At 52.7% G+C, this 11,650-nt stretch overlaps 1 pseudogene; it reads left to right on the forward strand.

The window, feature by feature from the left end:
• The first annotated feature begins 1,427 nt into the window (after nt 1-1,427).
• On the forward strand, nt 1,428-7,947 carry LOC139012970 (NHP2-like protein 1; annotated as a pseudogene).
• The last annotated feature ends 3,703 nt before the right edge of the window (nt 7,948-11,650 follow it).

Genomic DNA, 11,650 nt, shown 5'->3' on the forward strand with positions numbered 1-11,650 from the left:
TCCTGGTGGCTGCCTAACCCGAGGACCCAGCACAAAACGAAACGCTGCGCCAAGCGCAGGAAACAGCCCTCCTCCCCTCGGCAGCGCCACTGGCGGCGTGTCAGGGCGACTTTGTTTGCTGTTGCTATTCATGTTGCACTTCTGTAGGCACAGCCACACTTAGGGGTGCGCGCTTGTCCACAGGGCAAGACAAGTGCGCATGCCTGATTGCTCCCATCCCCACAAGGCCCACGTCCCTGCTGAGAGGCACCAGCAGAGAAGGTGGCATTGCTTCCCTTGGAAAGGGCGGGCAGAGGGCAGGGGGGCAGCCTGGAGCCAGTCCAGGGGGCCTCAGAGGTGTGGGAGGCAAGACCACTCCCGCCCTGGCTCCAGGCCCCGAACCTGTGCTGCTATGCCACTGGACTTCACTTACAAAGCACTCATGGGAAAATAACGTTACTAAGAATTTCAAGGCTGTGACACAGGTGATTGAGGACCCCAATACCGGTCTCCTTCTAAGCATGGGCCCTGTGCTCCCTCCTGGTGCGCCCACCTGGGGCACCGGCGAAGCTCACCCCGCCTCTACGCGGGAGGAAGGGTCGCAAAAAGCATGCGCGCCTGTGGTTTTAACAAGTTCTGATAGATCGCCCTGCACACAGTTGGGCACTTTGTGCAAAGACAGGCTGTAGGGAGCCAGGCTTTCTAGCCCCAGAGCGGGCACTGGTACGGAGGCGCTCACCCCCACCCCCTGGGGCGCTGGGCCGCAGCTCCTCTCTGAAGGGAGGGGCCGGCGCATTGGGCGAGAGTCTCCTGAGGGAGTGCGTGGAGGCTCCCTGTGCAGTGGCCACTCAGAGATGCTGTCATCTCCTCTGTGCAGGGCTGTCTCCTGGGACTCCCTCTAGTGACACATTCACGAGGAGTTGGACATTATCTTTTCCACCTTGTGGCCCTGTTTTCACAGCAGCTGTGTGTGTAAATGTGTCTGCATATCCCATGAAGATGCAGTGACTGACAGACTGAAAGATGTTCTAGTTTATACCCACGTGGCCAATGTGGCATCGATAGGCTGGGCTGTGCACTCGTAGGCCGAGCCAGGAGAGCCAGGTGGCTCTTCAGGCTGCTGTCCTCATGTCAGTGACAGTGCAGACACCGAGGAACACGGACGCATCAGCCAATGACGCCTGCTGGAGGGTGAAGTTTTCCTGTCATTTTGTACCTTCCTTGTTACTATCCTAAAATTTACCAATATTTTCATCTTTCATAAAGAAAAGCGCTCAGGGAACCAAGATGGCGGCGTAAGGTACAGACCTGTGTGTGCTGCCTCCCACAACAACATCGAGACTACCAACTATAAGACAAACAGTTATCATTCAGAACCATCGGAAAGCTGGCCCAGTGGAAGCTCTACAACTGGAAGGAAAGAAAGAAGAGCATTGAGACTGAGTAGGATGTGCAGAGGCTCCAAGAACGGAGGTACGGAGTCGTGCACCAGGCTGGCTGCAACTGGATGCGCAGTTTTTTTCAATCAGAAGGGGCTACAAACTCTTGAATCCACTGAACTTGTTTGGGGTGGGATTCTGAGGTCCCAGACCCCTACGGGGAGGGGTGGGACAGCCTTGCAACAGGCCAGAGAGCGAGGGTGGCTGTCTCGCGGAGCTGCTCGCTGGCACTCGGAGACTCGGAGTCGCAGAGAGGCGAGGAGTCTCGGAGACGCCATTGCCCCTTGCTCCACCCTGGTGATTCCTGGAGACCCCGCCCTACTCAATTTACATCCCCGCCCAAGCTGTGCCAGTGGCACAAAAGGAACCACCTGCGCTTTTACAGCATAACCCAACAAACTGCAGATTTCAACTCCTCACATGCATAAGGGACACACTCAAGAAGCAGAATCAGGTTTGGAGGAAGCCGGAGCCAGACCCGGCTGGGCCGGCGACATAGAACCGCTGTACCAGCAAAAGCACAGGCAGGCCCACCAGATCCAGTCTCACATGGGATGCTGGGAGACGGCAGACAAGCAGTCTGTGCACTGAGTAGAAAATGAAATCCAAGCAAGCATACCAGATATTCAGCCACCAAGAACGCCTGGAGATTTTGTCCAGCAAGGAGCCACCCAACAAAAGACAGAATGCCAAACTTCGTGTTGCTGAGACGGCCCCTGTGAGGTTGACACGGCCCCTGTGAGGCTGGGACAGCCCCTGGGAAGCCGAAAAAAATACCACATGATCTCACTCATTTATGGATAATAAGGACTATTATAGACTGATGAACAAAAATGGATACAGAGGCAAAGCAGCATTGAGCAGACTGTCAAACTACAGTGGAAAGCCTGGGGAGGGTTGGGGGGGGGGGGGGGGGGATAGGAGATCAACCGAAGGACTTGTATTCATGCATATGAGAAGAACCAATGGACACAAGACACTGGGGGGTGGGGGAGGCCGGGGGAATGTCAAAGGGGGGTGGGGGAAGGAGACATGTGTGATACTCTTTGTAATACTTTAAGAAATAAAACAAAATTAAATTTCAAAAAAAGAAAAGAAAAGCGCTCAGGGTCTTGAGGAGAGGCTAGGCCCCAGGACCACAGCCTGGACTGAGGCCGATGTAAATCCGAAGGCCTCCCTCTCGCAATGCCCACCTCGCCGAAAAGATCAGCCTCCTTCGGCAGGCGTGTAACCACAAGCGGCTTTGGAGAGGAGCCAACGAGGCCGCCAAAACCCTCAGAGGCACGTCCGTGTTCCTTGTGATGGCTGCCCACGCAGAGCCCCGGACCCTGCCCCTCCCGCTGCTGCGTGAAGGCAAGAATGTGCTCTAGGTGTTGGTGCGCTCCAAGCAGGCGCTGGGGCGGCCTGTGGGGCCCCCAGGCCTGTCCTCACCTGCTCTGTCACCATCAAAGAAGGCTCCCCGCTGAGCAGCAGATCCAGCCCACCCAGCAGCCCACTGAAAGGCTCTGGTCTAAACTGGTGGCCTCTGCCACGCTCCCCCGCCCCCGGGTGTGCATAGCTGGTCTGTGTCAGCGTGTAGGGCTCCAGCTGCCTTCTATTGTAGTACATCTGGTTTTTGTATTAAACAGAAGCACTCAGCTTGTTGTGAATGGGGCACTTAGGCGTTTTTCTTTTTCTCTTCTCGAAACAGGAATGAACTGCTCAGATTTGGACGAAATGCTGGTGGGGGGGAGAGCAGTTAGTGCAGCCTCAGAGGCCAAGGTCAGCTCAACACAAGACGTCTTCCTCCATCAGGGCTGCCCACTTGGCTTGGAAGCAGCTCAGCGCTGGACGTGGCCCCTCACTAGGATGGTGCAAGAGTGCAGTCTCCTCCCCGTCTCCCCCCGCTCCCCCCACCCCTGTCCATGGCCCTGGCACCTTCACTTCTCGCCAACATCCCCACGGGACCTTTTTGTTGTTAATCCTCACGTGAGGAGATTTTTCCGTTGCTTGTGGGAGGGAGGGATGGAGGGAGAGAGATGGCAGGGGGCAGGGGAGGGGAGCAAACGCGTAACCCAGGTACGTGCCCTTGACTGGAAATCAAACCTGAGACCCTTCGGTGGGTCTGATGCTCTAACCACTGAGGGCACCCCAGCCCCCCTCCTGCCAGGGCCAGGAGGCACTCCTGGTCTGCCCGAAGCCGCTCGCTGTCCTCTGCTTCCCCACTGAGAATTGGTTACCAAGAGCCTTTCTAGGTGGAGGAAAAGCCGAGGCAACAAGTACGCAAAAGCGGGTACCCCGGTCGCTGATCCCGCAGACAAATCCTTTCTTGCCGTGCTCACTGCACACTCTGTACACTCACTGCTCACTGCTGTGTTCACTGCACACTCTGTACACTCACTGCTCACTGCTGTGTTCACTGCACACTCACTGCTCACTGCTGTGTTCACTGCACACTCTGTACACTCACTGCTCACTGCTGTGTTCACTGCACACTCTGTACACTCACTGCTCACTGCTGTGTTCACTGCACACTCACTGCTCACTGCTGTGTTCACTGCACACTCTGTACACTCACTGCTCACTGCTGTGTTCACTGCACACTCTGTACACTCACTGCTCACTGCTGTGTTCACTGCACACTCACTGCTCACTGCTGTGTTCACTGCACACTCTGTACACTCACTGCTCACTGCTGTGTTCACTGCACTCAATGCACACTCTGCTGTGTTCACTGCCGAACTCACTGCTGTGCTCACTGCTGTGTGCACTGCACACTCAGTGCACACTCACTGTTGCGCTCTCTGCCATGTTCATTGCACACTCAGTGCACTCTCTCTGCCATATTCATTGCACACTCAGTGCACACTGTCAGCCACACTCACTGCTGCGCTCTCTGCCATGTTCATTGCACACTCAGTGCACACTGTCAGCCACACTCACTGCTGCGCTCTCTGCCATGTTCATTGCACACTCAGTGCACACTGTCAGCCACACTCACTGCTGCGCTCACTGCCATGTTCATTGCACACTCAGTGCACACTGTCAGCCACACTCACTGCTGCGCTCACTGCCATGTTCACTGCACATGGGGGTCATTAGGTAAGGGCTGTGCCTGCATTCAGCAACCCCGCCTCCTTTTCCTCCAGGGCACACCGCTGGACTACAATTCCCAGCCTCCCCATCAGCTAGGCAGGGACACAAGACTGAGTTCTGGCCAATGGAATGTGGACAGGAGTGATGAGCACATTCCCAGGCCTGCCTTTCTGTCAGCTTCCTTCCTGCACAGCTGGGAGTGATAGTGGATCCAGAGGTGGAACGTTCCTGAATCCCTGCAACACTGCTTAGGACTGAGCCACTCAACCAGAAAAACCCTCTTGGGAGGGGAATAAACTAGAAACGTTTACTGCGGTGCATCACTGAGATGCTGGGGTTGTTGGTCACAGCTGTTGGCCACAGCTGTCGGCCAACCTAACACATCGCCATTTCTATTATTACTGAACATTTTTACTTATTTAATTTTTATCCCTTGACACTTTGGGCTTGGTTGGCACAGATGAATTGTACCTTTCGAGGGTGTGTTGTTTGTGATGGCATTTCAAGCCCCTCTTTAAGCTCTGCGTCCTTTGTGTGCCCTCACGCCAGCCCTGGGTCCCCCCACCCCCATCCACAGAGCCAAGTTCCTCCTGCAGATGCCCATGGAATGCGACTTTGTGTCCACCGTTTCCTGCTTCAGCGCATTCCTCTCCCACCTGTTTTCCTCCTCTCCTCTCCTTTCTATGAATTCCTTTGTTTATTCATTCACTCATTGTTTTAGCAAATGTTTATTGAGCTCCTTACTCCGTGCTAGGCATTATGTGAGACTCGGGGATATAGCAGGAGACATGCAAACACCACCCCCGGTCCTGAGTCTAATGGGAAGTAAGATAGTCAAACTGCCTATAACATCTGCCTTACGCCATGCCATCCTGGTCCTGGTGCTGACCAGTGGTCGGGGTAAGAAGACTTGTGCTATGGCAATTTGGAGGTGGGCACCAATAGAGAAAGGGTATCTTTTCCACACTCAGTGCACACTCTCTGCTGCGCTCACTGCCACGCTCACTGCTGTGTTCACTGCACACTCACTGCCGCGCTCACTGCATGCTCATGCCCTGGTTACTTCTTTCCTCCACTGTTTGCCAGAACTATCACTGGGAGAAGGAGGCCCAGGCACTATTCTGCCTGGTGCAGTCCGGGGCGGCACTGCTGGGGGCCGGTAACTAAGTAACTGCTCAGACCGCAGGAAAACGCGGTGGTGGCCATTTTGGAACCAGCAGCTGTCTTTTGACACATCATTTGGGAGCCTGGCAATTAAAGTCTGCCTCCCTCCCTCCCTCCCTCCCTCCCTCCCTCCCTTCCTCCTTCCCTCCCTTCCTTCCTTCCTTCTCTTTCCCTAGCAGAGAACTCTGCATGGAGGGATAATGATGAGTCCAGAATTCCTGGGGCTCTTTCAGGACTCCTAATATCCCTATTCCAAAATATGGAGGACCCTGCATCTTCACATATAAAGGAAGCTCAGATGCAAATTTCAGCTGCACCCCTGCCTGCTGCCCACAGCCTCCGGCTTACGGTCCTGGGGAGACCTGTGACCTTGGGCAGACAGCTTCGGCTTCTCCACCTGTAAACTGGGAGTTATACCACCCACGCCATGGGGTTGACAGAGAGTTACATGAAACAAGGTACATAAAATGCTTGGGCCTGTTTCTGGCTTTCTCTCAAAATCCATAATAATACCTACTGTGCAGGGCCTGTGCATAGGAGGTCAGGCCCTGAGGGCAGGACTTTGTGCTGCTCTCCCAGTATCCTCCTCGGCGTGCAAAAGCAAGGGCTACATGATAGTATCACTTTGTTAAAAGAATGAGGGACAGAGTGGTACCCCATCTTTAGACCCCCAGCCTTTATAGAGCCCTCTCTTTCAGGCTCTTGGGTCCCCTATCAAGCATTTTCTTGCATTTTAGTCTCCCTAGGTAATATTTACACTTTCACTTGATCAACCAAATGTACTTCTTTGTTTATTTTTATTGATTTTAGAGAGGAAACCTCAATGAGAGAGAGATGTCCATCCATTGCCTCCTGTATGGGTCCCAACCTGGGACCCAACCCACCGCCCCTTGGTGCACAGGAGGATGCTCCAACCAGCCTGGCTCAACCACATTAACACAGGGTGAGAAGTCTGGACTTCTGTGTCAAGGACTTTTGCCCTGATGGGGACCTTCGGGTGCCTGCTGGCCTGGAGGGGCTGCTTGAGGAGTGGGGACGACCTATGGTAAATAGTGTTGATCGCTGCTCTGGTTGTGTTTCAGGGCCACTGGTGGATTACCTGCAGCCAGAGTCTTCTCTCCTGTCCCCTCACCTTTCACTTCTCTTAATGTTATTCCCACGGCCACTTCCGAGCTTCCACGATGCTCACAACACAGGCCCCAGCCCTTCTCTCTGTGTCGTGCCAGCCTCCCTCTTACCCAGCGAAATTTTGCCCCAGTGGCAGTTCACCTTCGTGGACTTCCCAAGAACGTTGGTGCTCCTGACCCACAGCACCCCGCGCGGCTGCCCAAGGACCCTCCGGTGTCAGATGAGGAAACCGAGGTCCAGATTTTAGAATGATGAGCCCAGCCTCGCCGGTGTGGTTGTCACGGAGCATCAGCTATGAACCAGGCGGTCATGGGGTGGCTGCGGTCTTGATCCCTAGTAGGTGGTGTGCAGGAGGCAGCCGCTTAGACTAGGATGCAATGTTTCTCTCTCATCATTAGTATTTCTCTCTCTCTGTCCCTCTTCCTTCATCTCTGAAATCAATGAAAAGTATTTTTAAAAAGTAAACATAAAATGAGTGAATGAATGAATAAAATAAAATAATGAGCCAAATCAAGTTGAATCAAACTCAGTTTTTCTTGTTGAATATATTCTTTGACCAGAGTGTTTGGTTCCCATTTGCCCTTGGTTGTCTGCAGCATTATGAATGGTTGGTGTGGCCACGTCACCATATCCTACATAATAATAAAGGGTAATATGCAAATTGACTGACGGGTGGAATGACTGGTCGCAGGAGCTGCCCCCTGGTGGTCAGTGTGCTCCAACAGGGGGAGCTCTGCTCAGCTAGAAGCCCTGAGCTGGGCTCAGGAGGGCCTAAGCCATCAGTCAGACATCCCCCGAGGGGTCCTGGACTGCCAGAGGGCACAGGCTGGGCTGAGGGACCCCTCCCCAGTGCAAGAATTTTGCGCACCCGGTCTCTAGTATGTATGTAGTTTTGTTATCAGAGAGGTGCATGGGCAGTCTTTCTCTGTTGCTGCTGGGAGTGGAGCTCTTGGGGTGCCGCTGGAATGAGCACTTCCACAGGAGGGTGAGATGTGGTAGAAGCTTTGTTTTCACCGAATTACATCTTCGGTTTCCAAGGTCCCATTTCCCTCAGTCCCGCCTGGCAGCTGAGCGGCTGGGGCTGCAGCAGAGCTCGGAGCCCGGCCAGCGCCCAGAGCTTCTGTCCACCTTGGCACTGGGTGGTATGGTCTTCGCTAGTTGAGCCCATCAGGCCCTGGCGTGGGCCCAAGAGTGCCCCTGCAGAGAGAGCCCCAAGGGTGCGAGAGCTGAGAGCCACCAGCAGCCCGCTCATTCGTGGGGGAGATTGACCGGCAGATCTTCCCGCCCTCCCAGTGGCCGCACCTGCTCTGGCCCATGGCCTGTTGCCTGGCCCATGGCCTGTCCCCTGTCCCCTGGCCCATGGCCTGTCGTCTGGCCCGTGGCCTGTTGCCGGTGACTGACTTACAAGTACCTTCCTTGTCACCCGACTACGGGTGGGCCGGGGACTGCATCTATGCTCCCCGCCGGTCCCTTCCCCAGTCCCTGTGGGGACCATCCTGGGGGTCACCCTGCAGCCTCCTGGGAAGCTGCTCAGATGGCTGCCCTGCTGTCGGGGCCTCCCCCTCCGTCCATTACTCACAACTACATCAAATGACAGCAGTATCGGTTCCATCCCAGAAAAATTGTGAGGAAGAAAAACTATTATATTAATACATCTGACTGTAAGCTTCTTAATATGCTTCTTGAAATGGTTACTTCGGTTATTGACTCACCAATACCAGCTCAAGTAGTGGGTTAACGCGATTTCCTCAGAGAAAACCAGGATTTTGGGAGGAGCCAGTAAGCTATACCCCGATGAGACTGCGGAGCTGTGCACATTCAGGGTGAGGGCGGCGTGGGCACAGCGGCTTTGTGGTACCCCTCCAGGGTGGCCCTGAGACATGGTAGTGATTTCAACCAGCCCAGCAGTTGTGCGCCTGCACGTTAAACGGGCTACACGCTATTGCATTCCAGTCAGGGCTAGGAAACCGCCGGCAGGCTTCCCAGACACGGGATTCCCTTCTTATGTCATGAACTGTTTGCTATGTTCTCACAGGGAGCATATGGCCTTTATACTAATGATGTCTTAAAAAGTTACAAAACAAACCAACCTGGGAAAGTGCTCCATTTCTGAAGGGGCCTAAGCTCGCCTTGTCACTAGTGCCATCTAGTGGTCAAACTAAGTCACTGTTCCGCCGCTGAGCACAAAGCAAGGGCCGGGATGACCAGGCTGGAGTCAGCAGGATGGTCAGAGCACGTGGTGGGGCATGCCACGGGCACTTGCCAAAGCTGCACAGAGTTCACACTTGCTGAACTAGTAATTCATCGCTGAATTCATTCAGGCCGAGGTGGTGTGTGCATACCAACACTGAATGCCAGTCAATGGAGGAAACACGAATTTTCATTCATGTGGAGTTCTTAACCTCTTCAAAGTGTTTTCTACCATTGTATTTGTTCATCACAATAGTAAGCGGCATAAGAAGATCAAATAGCTTTAGTTTCTTTTTCAGATGAAAAAGGCAAGGCCGGGGGGTGTGAACACCCCACGGTCAGCCAGATGAGCATTGTCTGGGCGAGACCTGGAACCCTGGACTGTAGTGACTGGCATTCCGTTCCTGCTGCAGCTGGGTGCGAGGGAATGCAAGCTTGATTTCACATTTAGCTATTTTATTAGAAACCATGACCTAGGGTTCTCTAAGGTTGCTCTACCATTTCTGTAGCTTGTGTTTTGTTTCCTAGCCCTTTTTATTATTTGCCCTACCATAACTCTGTTTGGAGAGCTGATTTTTAGCATTAGAGCTAAATTTATGTGTCATTTCTTTTTTTCTTATTAATCAAACACATTTTAACTTCCTCCAGTCTCCTAGTCGCCACCATGTGTACATGTTGAATAATTCTACCCCAGAGTAAGGAAACTTGATATTTTTAAATGAGTGCTCATAACAAATATATGTATCTGTTTTTATATTTTAAACTAGAGGCCTGGTGCATGAAATTCGTGCATGGGGGTGTGTGTCCCTTAGCCCAGCCTGCACCCTCTCCAATCTGGGACCCCTAAAGAAATGTCTGACTGCCGGTGGGATCGGGCCTTAACAGGCAGTTGGACATCCCTCTCACAATCCAGGACTGCTGGCTCCCAACCACTTGCCTGCCTGCCAGCCTGATCACCCCTAACCACTCCCCTGCCAGCCTGATTGATGCCTAACTGCTCCCCTGCCAGCCTGATTGATGCCTAACTGCTCCCCTGCCAGCCCGATTGCCCCTAACTGCCCTCCCCTGCAGGCCTGGTTCCCCCCCAACTGCCCTCCCCTGCAGGCCTGGTTCCCCCCAACTGCCCTTCCCTGCTGGCCATCTTGTGGTGGCCATCTGGTGTCCACATGGGGGCACCATCTTGTGTGTTGAGGTGATGGTCAATTTGCATATCACCTCTTTATTAGATAGGACTAGATGCCTGGTGCACGGATTGTGCACCGGTGGGGTCCCTCGGCCTGGCCTGTGGGGATGGGCCAAAACCGACTCTCTGACATCCCCTGAAGGGTCCCAGATTTTGAGAGGGTGCTGGCCAGGCTGAGGGACCCCCACCAGTGTACAATCAGGGCCAGGGAGGGACTGTGGGAGGGCTCCAGGGCATGTCCGGCCTGTCTCACCCAGTCCCCACTGGCCTAGCAGCAAGCTAACTTACCGGTCGGAGCATCTGCCCCTGGTGGTCAGTGGATGTCACAGTGACTGGTCGAATAGCTTTTATTAGATAGGAGAATAAGGCCAGAGCATGGGCTTATGTCCGGATTCCAGTTCTTAAATCACCTGACCAGCCTAAGGACTGTGAAGACCGACACCACGCCTCGGTCATGAGTGTGACCCCCAGTGCCTTACTACACACATACTTACTGACTGAATGAAAAAGAAAACCTGTGGCCCGCTGAGTTTTCTCTCTACCCTGGTGATACTTCCAGTGGCAGTTGTAGAAGGTGAAATAAACCAACACTAGTATGTTTTATGAGCCCTTTATGACAATGTCAATACAAGGCAGAAAAACACGCTGAAATCTTTTGTTTTCTCTTTCTGAGCAGACTTCTTGATGATGTTCTTTTTTTCGGGCATGGGTCCCCATTTGCCTGTAGTTTGGTAATTTCTGGCAAAATAACAAATTCACACAGGATTTACCCAATTCTACTTCTAGGAAATCCTTCTTCAGATAAATCCCTACATGTGGGAAAGGACATATGTATAAAGTTATTCAATGTAGCATGGTTTGTAATTGCAAAAGATTATAAACATCTTAAGCTCTATCAAAGGGGGCTTATTGCTGAGAAACAACAGCCATCTCATAGCTGAGAGAGTCCACATGACGACACCCTATTGTTCATGTGTCATCATGTGTCTGTGTCGCCTCCAAGCAAGAAAACATAATGTTCCACTGTCTTTTTGCTCTTCTCCACCAAAACACACACGTGAAAAAGACTGCTTCTAAATAAACACAACAGCCTGTAGGTGTACCTCGCAATATAAAATTAAGATGTACTTATAAATTATGCTTCATGAATTAAATTTGGTCTAAATTGATTCTATTCTAAATCCTTTTGAAATAAGGTGATTCTATGTCTAATTTATATTTATTGAGCTCACTCTAAGAAAGATATATGCACCCCCTCTGCCCCCCAAATAAAAGGAAGCCAACATCCTGAAAAAAATCCCAGCCTTCGTATTCACTGAGGTTGAAATAACTACAAGACAGAGTTTGGAGTGTACGTGACCCAGAGGCAGTTACAGTCCAGAGGATGGCGGTGGCATGCAGCCTGTTCTAGCTGTGCCTCTATCCAGAGCCTTTTCTCCTCCTCCCTGACCAGGTCACCCACCCTCAATCCCTCCACGAAGCTGCCAGTTTA

Source organism: Myotis yumanensis, unplaced genomic scaffold (genome assembly GCF_028538775.1).
Source record: "Myotis yumanensis isolate MYYU_CA2020_CCGP unplaced genomic scaffold, mMyoYum1.0.hap1 SCAF_6, whole genome shotgun sequence".
NCBI lineage: Eukaryota > Metazoa > Chordata > Mammalia > Chiroptera > Vespertilionidae > Myotis > Myotis yumanensis.